The 17,925-nt window shown below is 39.1% G+C and overlaps 1 protein-coding gene across 1 annotated transcript in view; it reads left to right on the top strand.

The window, feature by feature from the left end:
- The first annotated feature begins 17,135 nt into the window (after positions 1–17,135).
- Positions 17,136–17,925, top strand: part of pik3r3b (phosphoinositide-3-kinase, regulatory subunit 3b (gamma)) — a 270,146-nt gene continuing 269,356 nt past the window's right edge. The window contains exons 1-2 of the mRNA XM_067596136.1: positions 17,136–17,353; positions 17,707–17,839. The gene's annotated coding sequence lies outside the window, so the exon portion shown is untranslated. The remainder of the gene's footprint in view (positions 17,354–17,706; positions 17,840–17,925) is intronic.

Here is a 17,925-nt window from a genome sequence, read left to right as displayed (position 1 = left end):
GCAAACATCTTCTTTCCTCTCCTCACATGTATCTCTGTAACATATTACACTACACGGCTGAACATTACGCTCATGCGAGGATGTAATGTCCACCGGGGATAGGAGGGACGTTTTAGTCGCCTCCACTTTTACACTTTCAGTTTGATTCATTTCCTAAAATATCTCCTCCACACGGTTTCCGTTCGCTGTCCAGCTGCTAAAATCCACATGAGAGTTTGAGCTCTGAGTCACTGCTGATTATTCACTCACAGTAATTAAAAGCTTTGGGCAGTAAAAAGTTATTTTTACACCCTGGTTTTCATCTTTCAGGCAGCTCACACGCTGCCCCATCCTCTCGCTGGACGCTGTCGGAGCTGCAACTAATGACTGTTTTCATCATCGATTAATCTGGTGATTATTTCCTCAATTAATCCATCAGTCGTTTGATCTATAAATTGCCAGAAAATGATGATAAATGTCTGTCACTGTTTACCATCTGGGAATCTGGACAATTTTTCTTAAATAAACACTTAAAACAATTAATCAAATATCAATAAATTTTCCGTCAATCGACTAATCGTTGCAGCTCTAGAGCCGTGTGATACCTGTGAGGAATCCTGCAGAAAATCCACCTTCCACCTCCTCCAGCATTTTTAAATGAAAAGATGAAAATTTAAAATGTTTTTATTCATAAATTATTCTCTTAAGAAGATGATACAACTGATCATCAATCAAAGATGATACAATAAAAGACTTTGAGTTTAAAGGTTCATTTTTAACAGTATGACTTTTTTTTTTTATCAAACTTTGTTATACAGCTGTTTTACAGCTGTCCACTGTGTAGTGTATAATGAGTCTATAAGTGCAATTATTTTGGTTTATTTAACATTTTGTGCAGGTTTTTACTTTTCTTCTCATACACATCAGATAAAAAACGTGACTTTCTGTCGTTCTTCAAAACAAACAGTGTAACATTTCCTTAGAGATCAGGCTGCTGTGACACTGTTCTTGTTTTTTAATGACCGTGTTTGTCTTCCCATCTTCCATTTCTCTCATGTAATGGTATCTATACCTGCTATAACAGCCGTATACTGTATATAAACAGTCACTGAGCAGGTTCCGTATGTCTCATTTGGCTTTGATGTTTTATTTTTTCGTTATTTTCTTTTCTGAGAAAATAAAAGAATATTATCTACACTACAGTGACGTCTGGACTTATATTTGCAGTGTTTATATTATAACTGAGACAAAAGAGCAGCAAATCCAGGTCAAGCTTAACAATAATAAATATGGATCCTTACGACAAAAATACATATTCATACACATATGATGGATCATATTTTTATAATTCTGAGTCTGCTTGGTGTCCGAGGGATGAGGAACATGAAGTTTCCTAACTTTTTTTTTGTAAGCACAAAGGAACCTCATACTCATAAAAGATGTATCTGCAAATCGAAGCATACAAACGAGAGGTGACAGCGTGAAATACACTTGAAGTGAAGCAGAAGTCTGGTAGCTTTTATATTTCAGCCACAGTTTTCTTTGCCTAAGAAGCCTGAAGGAGAGAACAGGTGATTCTTGCTCATTTGTAAAATCAGGAAATATGAAGTGATATTCACCAGGTGTTCAGATGGTCACGGCTCACCGGCTAATCCATCACACAGGCGGTGAGGAAATAAATTCAGCTGTTAGCAGCCCGGACGCGTCGCTCATCACACTTTTCACACCTCGTGAATGTGTCAGTGAGTAATCATACAGGCATTTTTCTTCTTAAACAGACTCCATTTATACTTTCACTGTTTGGATTTCAACATTCATCATGATGAATTTTCAGTAGCAGCAGATAATACACTCCACGTCATTTATGAACGTATCAGTGAAATCCGCTGTCCGTCCTTTACCCCCGCTGGAGGAATTACATCATTCTGGTTCATCTGACAGAAATCCTGCAGTTTTAGTAAGAAGTACTCATGTTTGGCACTGCGATTATTACTGTGAATCTACAGCAACAAGCTTTTTTTGTCTCAGGTTTCATCTTGCAGACCTGAAGACACAACTCAGGGCTAAAAAAACAACATACAACCTCCTGTTCATCTGTATTTTAATTTATAGTTAATCTCCTGATAAAAAAACAAGGTTAACCCTAACCAGGTCGGTATAAATGGAATGAAATGTCATTTTAATCCAGGTGTGTGCATGAATAATACAGCAGTTCACATTATTTTAGACTACAATTATTACAGAAAAGCACAATTTCCATCTTCATCATCATGTGTCATTTATTAGGTTAATATATATGTGTATAAAATAGAGACTGGGGTGCCTCCAACTGAATATCAAAACACAAAAGTCAGATTATTTAAGGTTTAAGGAGAAAACAATCCAACTGGTTTGGGTGTCAGAGTCTTTTTTTGTGCTTTTAATATAAATTTAAACAAATTCAAGGGATAGTTTTAACTTAGTTTCAGAGCTTTTGTAATTTTGATTTTCTTTCGAAACCACTTTTTCTTTTTTTTCTTTAAAAATAGATCAGTAAATAATTATTAAATACATTTTTTTTATTTGTAACAGATGTGAAAAACAATTACAAAGTCTTTCATACAGACAAACTGAAACCAACAACAATTAAGTGTAGGAAATTAAAAGGTTCCTATTTCATTAAAAATACAACAAGGCAATGAAATTCAACTTCCATTTCTCAACAAAACAAACAAATTTTACTGTATGACTTGTTTTTCTTTAACTCTTTAACAAGCAGCGGCCTGCTGATGACCCAGTTATTACAAACTAAACATTGTTCAAAACCATTTTAAATGCTAGTAGAGATCCCAAAGTTTCAAAAGATACCAAACACATCTGTCAAATAAAGCTGCAGAAAACATGTGTTAAAAGATGCACAAAGACATCTGGAATATTTTCATTTGATGACATTTCAGTGTCTGATTTGATCCTTCAGACAGTGAGAAACACGGTGATGTCAACAGGCTGCTTAACAGGAAACAAAGAAGAAAAACTGTTAGTTTTATGAGGTTTTAAGAAGCTGAACAGGTTCTTGGACTGATTGTTGTTCTGATCTTCGTCCTATTTGATTTCCTCAATATTACTTATTTTATTGTACATATTTTCAGGTGTCTATTATATTCTATGGATCTTGAGATGCACTGTTTGTCTAATTTTGTGCTTGTGGATTGACTCATCTTTCAATTGGTTGTTGCAGCTCATGGCTCAAACACAAAGATGTTGTTTCATATTGTGAGTTTAGAAGATAAAAAAATGTTTTTTAATAAGGTCAGTTTGTTGGAGCTCAAGTCTTCTTTTGCAAAACCAATTTAGAGTAAGTCAATTAAGTAAAATAAAGTGAAAACATGTCTTCCTCTCCTTCCAGCATCTGTATCTTCTCCACTCCCCTAATCCCTCCATCCTCTTCTCATCCTCTTCTCATCCTCTTCATCCTCTCATCACCTCCTTCCTGTCCTCCCTCCATCTGCTCCTCTCTCCTCTCTCCGTCACCGTCCCCTCTTCAGATTTTTCTCATCTGTGTTGAATCAGGAGAGGATCATCACGCTCTGCGCAAGTCCTTCACGCTGCTGTTTGGGATCTGATGAGCGACGAGGTGGATGTTAAAGAGAATGTGGGGTGGAGGGGGAAATTGTGATGCTGTCGGGAACCTGTGCCAATTTCCAGCAGCGCTTGCCACTCATTTTTCCACTTCAACGCTCTTCAAATGGTTGATGTTCTCCAGAGGCGAGGGCTTCTTCTTCTTCTTCTTCAAAAATTGAGATCCAGTGTCGCCAACCAGGTATAAAAAAGAGCTTCATGCCTCTGGGAATGCAGCTAAGCCGCTGCATATTTAAATGAAACGAAATATCAAGCATGTATATCCATACGTGGGGAAAATCAGTTTTCCTCCAGTTTGAGGATGTGTGAAGTTTCTGCGTGAAGTCCCGATACTTCAATCATCTTCTGGAAGTGGGTCACCTGGAAACAGCAATGATATGAAGAGACGTTTACCTGCCAGTCTAATCTCATGTCACAGAGACATAAATCACATGAGGAAGGAGGGGTGTTGGCACGATGAGCGTCGATGTCATTACTCTCAGGAGTTCAGCTTTGAGTGGATGTCTGTTTTTTTCTTTAACTCTATATAAAGAAAATTCAACCAAGTTAATCCATAAACAAGAACCGACGCGTAACATGTATCTGTCACACGGAGCGTGACGTGACAGTGAACTGGAAGGAAACCAAAGACGCATATATTCTGCTCTGTAGTTACATTCATCACAAAAATCATATTAGTTATAGTGTAAGTGTTTGCCTTCTTTAAGGAGTCTGCGCATTAAAGGACTAAAACCAGCCGTTAATTCATCTACTAACAAGTATTATGTGTGTATCCAGAGCCTGATATATCTTATAACTCTGTGCCGAAGACCTGTGTCGTCCAAAAATGATTAAAAAAAAAACACATCAATGAGCCACTAGGGATGTGCAGAAAGCCCAGCATTTGTATTTGTATCTGTATTTGTTGAGGCAGCAAAATTATTTGTATTTGTATTCGAATAAAAGTGGAAAGAGGCTTAAAAATCCCGTTTTTGTTTTTAATACGCGACCTCTAACTAATAAATATTTTTCAAAATATTTGTAAGAAACAAATATTAAAAAAAAAAAAAAGAAAAAAACCATCATTTGTGCTTTGCCGAATAATGTATTTGTATTCGGGTACACCCCTATGAGCTACACTGTTTTCTTGGGAAATTAAGGATTATTCAAGTTTGACCTATAAATAAAGTGGTTCAGATAAACAACTTGTTTGATCATCTGACTGTTCTTGTTGCTTTTCCAGATTTACAGCAATGTCAACGTGTTGCCAGATATCAGCAATTTCTATGATAATTGATGGAAATGATGGGAAAAACTGCAAAAAATAGGACTAGGGTTGTAATAACCAGATTATACCTCGATGATGTGTGCATGAGAGTGTGTAAAACATGTCTGCGTGTGTGTGTGTGTAAGTAAACCTGTGCTATAGTTGGACACTCTGGCCTGCTCTCATATAGCCTACAGCTAAAATTACACACAACCCTACAGATTAAACTCTGTAATCCTCCCGCCGCTCATCTCAAATTCTGACCAAACTTGGCCTGAGGTTTGTCACTAAACCAGGTGTTTCCGTATATATATTTATATCCTCCCTGCTCTTTCCTCTCACTCTCTGCAAATTCAAAATGCATGTTTGCTTGTGATAAGGAAAACAAATGTTCCCTGCAGTAATACGGGGAGTAATTGAATTGACAACATAGCAGGGTCTTATCTGGCGGGTTTCTCCAGGCGTAGCAGAGGAGAGACGTGCAGAGTGAGCTCATGATGGTAGGAAACGCCCGTGGGCCACCAATGAGCTCTTGACCCCTGCTGCTCACTGGAGCACATCCTAACACACAGCATGGAGAAGGGTTATATAAATGAGGTGTGTGTGAGTGTGTGTGTGTGTGTGTGTGTGTGTGTGTGTGTGTGTGTGTGTGTGTGTATCTGCAGGGCATTGATGTGTCTGTGAAGGCATCTCGTTATAGCTGCCAAACGCGTGTTGCTGCGAGGTCGCGGCGTTGCGCTCACACACACTGATGAGGACATGCTTCCACATGGAGACGGGATCAAACCAAAGGTCACGATTGGGCGACAAAGGCCGCTCACAACTGCAGCTGCCACACACACACACACACAAACAGATAGTGAGGCAGTGTGTGTGAACTTTAACCCTGTCAGATTGCCATGGCAATGATGGTTTGATCTCGCCACTGTGCTTTGTTCTGACCGAGTTAATTGCAGCGAGTGGCATATACAACAGATGTGTGCTTCTGTGCCCTCTGTCCAACAAAACTGCACTGCACTCAGCACTGAAAAAAGGATGCGATGTCACAGCTCTGATGTGGGTGATGAATAAATACTGAGTGGAGTGTAAACAGTTGTATGAGAGCAGCTCATTTCCTGGTGGTGTAATATCGTATGAGATAAAAACATGCCACTTCTCCATTTCCAAATAGAGTTCAAGGTACAGTTTGAAGCTAAAAAACTGACCCTGTGATTCTACACAAACAGGCGGTGAAAAGCACTCTGCAAGCATCAATAGATCCTTTTCACAGCCGATACATTTACCTTTCAATGCAGGAAAAACACAAGTGTAAATAATAACGATTACAACAGCTCCATTCAATTAATTGTCCAAGCGAACTATATCATTGAGTGAGTGTGAGTGAGTACTTTTATGTCTATTGTTTAGGTGGCAGTGGGTGGTGGTGTTGTACTGGAGTGCATTATATGGAAAATTGATCCTAATATTTTGGATTGCGTTATGGACAAAATATTAGGAACACTTTTCAATATACTGCACTTATACAGCCAGTACAAATATGTTGTATAACATAGTACACCACAACCAGCCACTGCAACCTCAGAAATAAACATAAAGTAGAATTATCACATTTCTGACAATATCAATAAAAACTGAGAATTGTATAAGCTTCATAAAAGTATAATTTATAACAGAGCTGTTGTATTGGATCACATTAGATTGCACAGGTGTTCCTAATAAAGTGCTTGGTGACTGTATATATATATATGTAGTAGGGGTGTGCCCGAATATAAATAAATTATTCGGCAAAGCACAAATAGTGAGGGTTTTTTTGTTTTTTTTTTACAAATATTTGTTTCATACAAATATTTTTAAAATTATTTGTTTTCAGGAAGAAAAATAAACCATGTCAAATACCAGAGTGCAGGTCGATTACATCGCTATCTCAGTGTCTCTCCTCTGCTCTGCTGTGACGTCTATCAGCAGGTCTCAACGAGGGGAGTCACATCCACCTGCTACGTGACGCACATTTCCTAATTTGGACATCACTCCCAGAGTGGGGAGTGTTCCCCAGAGATAAAGCTGAACTACTGACACACACTTCATGAACACTTATTGTAACACTTTAATTTTCTAAAATTAAAAGCATAATAAAAACAAAAACAGGATTTATAAGCCTCTTTCCACTTTTATTCAAATACAAATACAATAATTTTGCTGCCCCAACATATACAGATAAAAAATACTGGGCTCTCTGCACATCCCTAACATGTAGACATATCAAAGCTAGCTACCATTTTTTCTCAATGACCACACACATTGTCAAAATACTCACATAGAGCGAAAGAGTCCATTTCAGTGTTTTAATCATTTCAACATCTTCCATAAGAAAATAATTATTCTATAACTGTTTTTGGGTTTTTTTGCACAATTTAAGGCTGGAAATGAATCAGTGTGCTCCAATCAATTCTGTTTTTTGAAGAAAATAATTTTTAGTTTTATTGAACAACCTGTTTCTGGAGTTAAGATACAAAGCACAATACAAAACAAAACTCATTTCATTTTCTACTTTTTTAACTCACGTACATGACAAAGCTGATCCTGTTCTCCAGCACCAACATAACATCCTGTTTCCAAACCTTCATTTTAAAGTTTGAGCTCCCCTCTGCACTGACATTACAGGATGCAGAAAACTTCCATTCATTTGCCAAAACTAAATAATTAGAAATTCTAGTTTAGTTACATCATCACACAGTTTCCTAAAAATATGTTGGATGAGTTCATGTATTCATTCTTCCTCTCTTCCGTCATCTCTCTCTTCATCCGCCCTCAGTGTGCTGTCTGGCTGGAGAGATCAATACAACACTAGTTAACACTCAAACACTACTAATTACACACCAAGTGAGAGGTATAAGTTACAATGTTTGTCTTTGTAATGCAGCTGCAAGTTACTCAGTGACATAAAATGCTCTTGTTTACTTTCTGCATCTAAATAATGCAGGTTTGTCGGGACATATTAAATCTGGCCCACAAAACCCTCTGTGTGAATATTTTTTCTCAACTCATTCCCCAGTTAAGTTTCAGACTTTGATATATATTTATCTAAAAGCAGAAAGACCTGCAGCGATTGTTAATAGTTTTAAAAGACAACATATCTGTTATGTCACAGCAGTGGAAATAGTCCTGCAGCAGAAATGTTAACCTGACACTCACCCCTCCCCTCCATCAGGATGGGATGTTCTTCATGCCTCCCAGCCAGTGTTGTCATGGTGCCAGCACGCCGCCTCCATTTAAACGATGAGACGAGACACAGAGGACGATGCGGGTTTACATAACAGTCGCTCTGCTCAGGAAAGAGAGCACAGAGGGAAATTTAGGAATTAAATGAAACTTAGAATAAGAAAGAATTTAAGGAAACATACGCTAAAGAGTTTATGTGAACTGAGCAGAAAATAATAAAGTTTATTTACAAGGCATTTAACTTATATAAATAAATTAATATTAAAGTTATGTTTGTTAATAAAAGACTTAATGGTAATATTAGTTTCATTTAGAAACTGTGGGTGAATAATACATAAAGGTTGAAATTAGGTCGTCAAAACATCCAGAAAAGATCTTTACAACTGTCACTTTTCACCCAAATCTTAATGTTCAGATGTGTTGTTCAACTACATGGTGCTGGTTGGGTCTCAACTCACCAGAATCTCTGTTATTTCCCTCCAGTCTGTCTTCTTTCTTCTCATCTCTGTATGTTTATGAAACAGATTCATAAATTTTCAATCTTTCAACTCCATTCGACTCCAGTCTACTGGCGTCTTACATTGACTTTATATGCAGTTGCTTCACTTACTTTGTATGTTCCCCATAGACTGTATAAAAATATGGACGTAGTTACCGTGACGTCATCCGTTGGTTTCCGAAGAGCGGTTTTGAGGCTCAAAGTGAGCTGCTCCAGCCGTCACCATCTTGGCAGTGCGTGACGCTGCCTAACTCCCAGCCAATCAAAAATGGGCAGAGAGGCGGGCCGAATGGCTGAAACAAGCCACCTAGCGGCTGGCGGACCTGTCACTCAAAGCAGCAATGGCCTTCATTTCAACTTTACGGCTTAATAAAATTTAAACGGGTGAGTTATAAAAAAATTCACCCCCGGTACAGTTGTCATGAAAGGGGAAATTAGCTACAGAGACCAAAACCGTTGTTTGTACCAGGCTGTAAACATGTTTATTTCTGCTGTAAAGTTGGGCATTTTAACATGGGGGTCTATGGGGATTGACTCGCTTTTGGAGCCTCAAGTGGCCATTCGAGGAACTGCAGTTTTTGGCACTTCCGCATTGGCTTCATTTTACAGCCCCGGAGTTTGTCGCTTGATGTTCCCTGCAAAGCAAAGTCAGGGCTTCAGCCTGCTCTGAACATGTTGTTTGCGATGTTACCTCTACTTCCTCCTCGTGATGACATCAGATTGTTCGAACATGCCCACAAATGGCCATCTGTTATGTAATCTTTATTGCTTAGGTTGTTCTAAGGGCTGTTCACGTTGTCTACTTGTATATGTTGGATCGGATTCAGACTACAGAGTCTGCTGAAGGCCAGCCTCCGAAAGCTGGCCAATCAGAACAGAGTGGGGGTCATCAGGAGGGGGGGACCTTAAAGAGACAGGAACTAAAACGGCCTGTTTCAGACAGAGGCTGAACTGAGGGGCTGCATTGATGGGCCACAATAAGATAAATGAGTGTTCTTTTTTTTAATGTAAATAATACAAAGATATTCCAGTAGAGCCCCAGAATATAAATATAGATCTTTAAATGTGCTGAATATGTCCCCTTTAAGTTAATATGATAGTATTGTTTCTGTTCACAGAGCCAAACTGAAGTCTCAAACCAGACGTACCATTAGACCCCTACATAATATTCATCTTATATTATTCTGAGTAAATCATGTAATAAAGTGGATTTTCCAAAATGTTATAATATTGCACAAATGCACAAGTATTGTATGAAAACAGACAGTGATCCACTATGATGGGAGACAAACACTGATCATTCAGCCATGATGTGTACTCTGTCCTGACAGCATACAGCAAACATCCAGTCATGCTTCTGTGGGAAAACTGCAGTGTGTACACAGATTATTTGCATGCGCGAGTAATTGCACACTCTCAGTGTGATAGAAGATGATGATGCCTGTATTATCTGACACATTCAATCTGGGACAACTATCCTCCGTCTCCTCTGGGAAGTCACACTTTTTCCTTATAAAGACGGTCTTCCCTCTGATTGGCCTGTTCCCAGGGGTGCCGCCAGAGATTTTGAGCCCCATGAAAAGACATCACACTGGGCCCCACCACAACATCGCCTCAGGTAACACCAATCCTGCACCACACCTCCAGAACCCAATGGACCCATTCAAAGCTTTAAATAACTCTATCTTTGCAGGCTTGCAATGCTCTTGTAGTGCAATATTAAGTATGATATTTACTGTGAGCTGTGAAAATACAATACTGTTTCAGTCTGTATCAAAGCCATGGACACATACCTTGGTCATGTGACTTGAAGGTATTATTTTAACATTGGCTGTCACTTTAATACAGACTAAGTCACTCAATGCTTCAAACTGTCCAGCATCCAATACAGACTATTGTTGTTTTTGTTTCATAAGATGATCATTATGTGGAAAGATAATTACAGTGTTTGAATTCTTATCGTTGGAAAGCATTTAATCATTTTTCTTTTTTTCATAATAATAATAAGAAAAGCAATTCCCACGGATCCCCTGCAATTATGCCAACCGACACATCATTCAACACAATGCTGCTCACCTCCTCCTTCAGTTGGGAGTAGTACTGGTTCAGTGGTAGGGTGATGGGGATGGGGACATCCTTTAGCGTCTGTATGAGACTCTCTGGGCTTTCAACTCCTATGTAAACCCATCTGCATCATTATTAGACACATTTTTCAACATGCAGTATCACAGTATTTTGTGAGATTTAATGTATATAATCAGTTTCAGTTGGGAGTATCTTTCATGTGTGCACCAACTGTTAAAAATCACTGTAAAATGATTGTAATAATGTAATAATGATGTTTTATGATGTGACAACGCTGTGGTTAAGGTTTGGTTAGATTTAGGAACAAAAAAACACTTGGTTAGGGTTATGGAAATATCATGGTTTGGGTTAAAATGATCGCTTGAAACATGGTTGGAAGCAGGAAGTGAACACTGGTCTCCTGCAGCACCGAGTCGCCAAGTCCAGCTAAGTCTATTTTATCTATTTACCTAGCCATCCACCAAACCTGCCACCCCAATAAGGACATTTGTCACCTTATATTGACGTCATTGGTCTCATGGCATGTATTTAACCTGTTAACATCCAGCCTTTTTATAGAATTTTCGCCTATTTTGCATACCCAAATGAAAAAGCTTATAACAGAAGAACTGTAAGGCCATGATGCATGTATTAGGCTTCATTTGACAAGTTTCTGGAAATGTGTTTTTTTAGCATGTGGTTAAAACACAAACAAAACTACATCAGTTCAAATAAGGCTCAAAAAAGTGTTTTTGGTCCTCGTCTATAATGAGTCATATTTGAATAACAATAATTAGGACATGCTTTATGCCAGAACTATGCAGAACACCATAAACCTTCTAAATCTTGTCAACCTGTATTAAATTCCAGACCTCTAGGCCTAACCTTATGGGAGCTAGTGAGTTTTTAGTTTGTGGTGTCACTGGTGTGCCCGAACCTCTCCAATCATCTCCAATTGGCCAAATTGTACCAACTGCTTTGACTCATTACTGTGTGATGCTACCGCTTACAACTGGCTTGAGCAGTTCGCCAGCGACCCAGTGGATGTTAAGAGGTTAAGACATTGTGGGAGTTCTATAGAAGTCTATCAGACTTTTCTGTATGTTGAAATTGATGCTAAGGGATATTGTGTATATGTTGTTGTGTGTGTGTGTGTGTTAAAAAGTGACACAGAGGGGTGTGACAAAGCGTTGGTATTTGATAAGCTGGGAGTGAGAATGGACTGCAGCTGCTGAGGGTTAGGGTTAGGATTAGGGTTAGGGTTAGGGTTAGGGCGTTAGGGTTAGGGTTAGGATTAGGGTTAGGGTTAGGGTGTTAGGATTAGGGTTAGGATAAGGGTTAGGGTTAGGGTTAGGATTAGGGTTAGGGTTAGGGTGTTAGGATTAGGGTTAGGGTTAGGATTAGGGTTAGGGTTAGGGTTAGGGCATTAGCGTTAGGGTTAGGTGAAGGTTAGGTTAAGCTGCATCTGTTGGGCCCCGCACAAGGAAGGTCAGGGACAACTTATGGTAATCAAACTTGGGCAATACAGAGGCTTTATTGTATATAAAATATTCTATTAATGATGATAGGTTAATAATTCAATACTGAAAAAATACCTAATGTTCTTATATTTTTAGGGCTATAGGCAAAGGAGACAAATATATAATACAGGAGAAGGAGATGAGAGCTCGAGAGCCACAAAGAAGACAATCATCCCCCGTCTGACACCGAGACACCAGCATGACTAAACGCCTGTATCATCCTGATTATATCTCCTCTATTTCTCAGCGAATGCCGTATTGATTTCTGTCGCTTTACATTTACATACACGGCAGCTTGTCAGATTAAATGTCACGACTAACTGAAACAGACCAACAACATTTAGATTTAACTGTGCACCGAAATGAGAGAATGAGGGGTGGACAAAGCTGCGTGTCAGTCATTCGGGGATTATTTGATCAAATTTAATATGAAATCTGTAACCTTGTGAATGTCTCTTATTGAATCCACTCAGATTCAGCTTTCAACATGAGACAGAAACACTTTTGAGCTGCAGCCTGATTAATGTTCACAGCCAACTGCAAACCTGGAGATGAACTGAGATATTTTTTCACCAGAGAAGAACCTTCTCGTTCACTACATGACTCCTTCCATCACTGGGAGGCAAGAAATTTCAATCCAAACTACTCTTCTCTGTGGTTCCTCAGTCAGCAGAGTCCCCTCGGTTTTCAAAAACCACTTAAAACCTCGTCAGAGTGCTTACTTACCTAATATGCCTCTCTATCTCTATCTCTAGATGCTTCTCTGTCGCTCTAAAAAATAGAAAACTGTGATTTGCTATGCACATACTGTATGTGTTACTTCATGCACCATGCATCTTTTAGAACATGGGACCTTTATGGAGGCGTTTATTCTACAGGGGCTTAGATTGAACCTCATTTGTACATCACTTTGGACAAAAGTGTCTGCCAAAATGAATACATGTAAACGTCTAGTAGAAGAGTCGTCACTCTGTAGGTTTTGTTGAAATACATGAACACACTTGCACAGTCTTTGGTTTATTACATGGACACACATACAGCAAAAGGTAAGTTTAATTTAAGATATTAGCATTAATAAGGAACAGCTCATATAATCTGCTGCAGACAACATCTATCAAAACCTGTGAAAGTTCTGGTGAAAAATGAGAAGTCTGCTACTCTAACGTCTTGCTCACTGGTCTATAAAAGGAGAGCAAGATGAGAGAAAAGTAATAAGGTAATAAAATATTCCTCAAAGCTTAGCAGATCCAGGTGTTTTAGCAACCTAGAACCATCTATCAGCCTACAACACATGTGCAGCAGGAATATTATATGATCTGTTAAGTGGACTCAAAGCTTGGTTTTATTCCAGTAATTCCAAAGCAGTTTTTGTTTGCAAGTGACATTTATGCCTGATCCCTTATTTTGCTTTATATACTTTTATGTTATGACTAATATTCTGTTTTATTTTTCTTTTCCTGCATTTGGCCTTTGATTTCTGTCCTGTTTATCACCTTCTAATGGTGGTTTTGAGAAATGCCATACTCAAATAAACTTTAATATTATTATCTGAAAATGTCATAAATATGCTTTTGTTATCAAAGGAACGGTTTGAATTTCTGGGGAATCAGCATGTTCAGATTATCAGTTTTATCTCAGTGAGTCCAGTAGCCTGCAGAGATACTGCAGGATGTGTTTAGCGTAGCTTAGCACAAAGACTGGAAGCAGATGGGAACTGCTAGCATTGCTCCATCACAAGTGAGAAAATAAATCTTCCAGCAAATCCAAAGCTGTTAGATTTACTTGTTATTTATTGTTTTTATTGAACAGGAAAATGGAAATATAAAAAGCACTTTGTGTCTGAGATGTCAAATTTGCATTTTGTTGTTTAACTATAAGATTTTAAGAGGACTTCAGTTTGAGCACCTCACTTACACACGGACTATTTCTTGATTGCTTGCTAAATATCAAGTATAAACAGACCTCAGGCGAGCGTCAGATGAATCCTCTGAGGGTTTTTTTTACTTTTGTCTATTCACGCGCGGTTGCCTGATAATAATTTATGCCGTGGGTTTAATTAGTTTATTTCTATTCCGGGGAAGTATACAGTCCTAATAACACCAGGAGAGTTCAATCATGTGTGCGTAGCTTGAAGATATACGAGAGGGAAAAGAAACATCTTCATTTGTATTCAGCTCATTTTCAAATCTCATAGGTCAAATCAAACAGAAAAGATTTCACATGCACCAGATTATGTTTATATAGAAAGATATTCAAATATGCATGTAAACACTGGAAAGATGTTTCCAGACACATAATGACTTTAACAAAAATATATTAATCCAAAAGCCCTACATTTACTGAGGTTCATTGATTTGTAGTGATGTGATTAATTGTAACTTTAGGGTACGCAATATAGGAATAAGCTCTACTAAAGATTAACACCTTTGTAAATGTTGCATATTTTAATTTTAAAAAATTAGTTTAATCTAATTAGGAGTTCATAGGCAGCTTATTTTTGCCTTAAAGCCGTTAACCCGGCAATGAGTCCAATGTGTTGGTGTGCAGAGACGAAATGAAAAACGTGTCACTATCTAAATGCTGGATTTGTGCACTGTGTTGTCAAAACTCAAACATATTTCACCATAACCATAAAGATGACTGGGATTTAACTGGTCACCTCAGCTAGAACTCCCCTCTTTAATATCTTTAAATTACTTCTAATATAATTCATTTTTAGATTGTTTTATTGTTCCACAGCTATTGTCCCTGTTTTTAAAATCTTAAATCATGTTCATTTTTGTGTTTTTTCATCTTATTTTTTTTTACTTTTTGATTGTGTCTGTGTTCATCTTTTGTTTTATAGTCTAAAAAGGATCTAATATTGATGAGTCTGTAAAACATTTTCTGTTTTTTAACCAGCTTTTGATTTGATTTCACATAACATGAAGTGACATAAAGACACATTTAACTACTGTGAGTCAGGGGCAGCCTGGTGGCCTGATGGTCGGGGCCAGAGGCGCCTTAACATTACTGAAGGCCCCGGGGCTACGGATGATTTGAATCCCCCCCTCCTCACAATATGCTAAAGCAACATTAATTCAGCACCATGCGTCAATGGACAGCGACAAATAATAAATTTTCCCTCCAAATCAGTTAACAGAATACGAAACTCATCATCATCACTCATCATCTGTGGACCCCAGGAAGACTAACTGTGCTTTAGGGAACAGTTAATGGGGATCCTAACAAATAAACAAATAAACAAGTCAACACAAGGCTAGGTTACATCAGCCAAGTGGGCCGGTGTGCACAGGGGCAACACGTGAAGATCAGTCTTTGAATTGAATTGCATGTTGTCTTATTTTCAGAAGTGCTTTATTCTGGTCTTCTTCGCCACAAACTCCTTGATTGTGTTTTTAAAATCCACAGCCTGCAGAATGTCATGCAGTCTACAGATTGCTCTCTGCTTGTGTTGGTGACTGGAATGATAAGGAAAAACCGTAGAGCTATATCAGTGGGAACACGGTCTGCAATTTTCTTCACCTCAAGAGATTGAGTAGTTCAACTGCCACGAAGTCTTCCTCCAAGTCCAAGTGTGATATCTTTTGTCCTTTTCGATGTCTTTATTTTGACAAAGAAAACTTTTGCTGCTGCTTGGTACAGCGCCGCCATGTTTAATGATGTAAATCATGTTTTTACGAAGAGTGCTGAAGCACAGTAAGATGAATCACTCCTCATCACGTCCGCCCCGTACCACAGGTAGCTTACCTGTGATATGGAAGCTAAAGTCCCGGTAAACCCGTGCATTAAGGCGCCATTGGTTGGGGCGCATACCGACAGGGGGACCTGTGTTGCATGTCGTACTCTCCCTCTCTCCCTGGTTTCCTGTCTCTACATTGTCTGTCAAATAAAGGCAAAAACCCTGAAAAATCTTAAAAAGAACTACAGTGAGTCTCATGAACTTTAATAAAGTGTTGAAACATGCAAAAATAAAGAACACATAAAATAAAAACACAAGCAAGTGAAATATTGGGCGACCCTGTTCTCTATTCTGATATTTTGCAATTGATATCAATGAGACACACTAAATAGAAACACTGTAATGCAATACATTTCAGTAGCACCACTCTACCACTGCAGCCTCCAAAATGACCATAAAGTTGAATCAACACCTCTCTAAAACAGCCTATTAAACATTATTACGTTCATGAAGGTAGAATTATGGCAGGGCTGTAGTATTAGTGTGTAATACTTTCACCTCGGTGGGCGTCATGAACTGGCAACTGAATGTGGAATCTAAAAAAGAAAGAAAAATGTTTTAATAATTGAGAAATAAATTGGAATATTAACTAACAAAAATGGGGGGAAAAAAACTTAAAGATGATCTAAAAATAGTCATATTGTGTTAAACTGTTAAAAGTCTCATTATTCTCTTTTTGTTTTGTCATTCAGACTTATAAAGACAGAAAAAAGTCTCTGAGTCAAGGTTTACATCCTATCCATCCTTTCGTCTCTGGACAGTTTGTACCTGGATGTGCTCAGCAGCTCTTCCAGACTGAACATGTGCGCACCCGATGACGCAGCAGTCTGCGACTGTCTGCTGCTGCGTCATGTGCGCACAACAACCCAGACTGCACTAATCACACCTGAAGTAACCCTCTGTCCTCTACAGTTTTTAGTTTTTTTTTTTTGGACAGCAGAGATCTCTGCAGCAGCTTTCCAGTTCACAGACTTGTTACATAATTCATCACCTCTCTGCAGCTTCTGAACATCCAATACTCTCATCCACCCTGATGGCTCTGTAACATAATAACTCATCACTCTGATTAAAAGTAAAATGCAACAGAAACGAACAGCATCATAACCGGATCATGCGGTGTTTTGCTGCTGCAGCTGCGGCGGCGGTGCGCCACACCGACCCGTCCCGTCTCCGCCGCTGGCTGGCATAATTTGCAGACAGCAGGAGGAGGAAGAGGAGAGGGAGAGGAGTAGGAGTAGGAGGAGGAGGAGGAGGGAGGAGGGGTTTACTGACATCAGCACTGTCGCTCACTACAGCACCGAGCAGGCTGCCTGTCTGCTGGACCAGCCACGCCATCCTTTTTACCCTGACGGGGGCTTCACGGACGTCTGGGCTCGCTTCTGCGGGGTTCAGGTAGTGTCGAAGCGGACTGTCTGCGCACCGAGGAGCCGGGTGGAGGAGAGGAGCTCGTCCGTGCAGTTGGAGCGGTGAGTTTGCGGTGTGTTTGCGGGTTGCAGACATCAGGCAGCAGGGCAGACTGGCGCAGGGCGAGTTTAGTCGGGCATGCTGTCTGAAGTTCACAATCGCCTAGTCACGCTTGTTGTAACTGATAGGCTCAGTGTCCTTCAGCATTAAAGACTTGAGGTGAAGGATATTCTCACTGCATATTCATGATATTTTTCATATTTTTTATTTATTCACACTGATGCTCTGCTCATGTTCTGTCCTTAATTTACCTCTTAACATGCAAAAAAACCCTCCAAGTCTGAGTTTTATCATTATGTTATTGCTTTTAAATCTTAAAAACTGTGTGGTGATAACATTTTAACTTCATTTTAAGTTTGCAGGAGCATCTTCCTGCGTCAAGATTCCGCACAGACGAGAAAGGTGAAGCAGCAGGATTTCATACAGAAGAGTGCACACAGGAGCTCCGAATAAGAAGCCAAATTCTGCACTGCAGTGGATTTCCTCAGGTGTGTGTGTGTGTGTTAGTGTGTATGTATGTGTGTGTGTGTGTGTGTGTGTGTGTCTGACTTGACAGAAGACTCCGTTTAGGCTC

The sequence above is a fragment of the Thunnus thynnus genome, chromosome 8, assembly GCF_963924715.1.
Source record: "Thunnus thynnus chromosome 8, fThuThy2.1, whole genome shotgun sequence".
Classification (NCBI taxonomy): Eukaryota; Metazoa; Chordata; class Actinopteri; order Scombriformes; family Scombridae; genus Thunnus; species Thunnus thynnus.
Note: the sequence above shows the minus strand (reverse complement) of the source record. Positions and strands in the feature narration are given on the sequence as shown.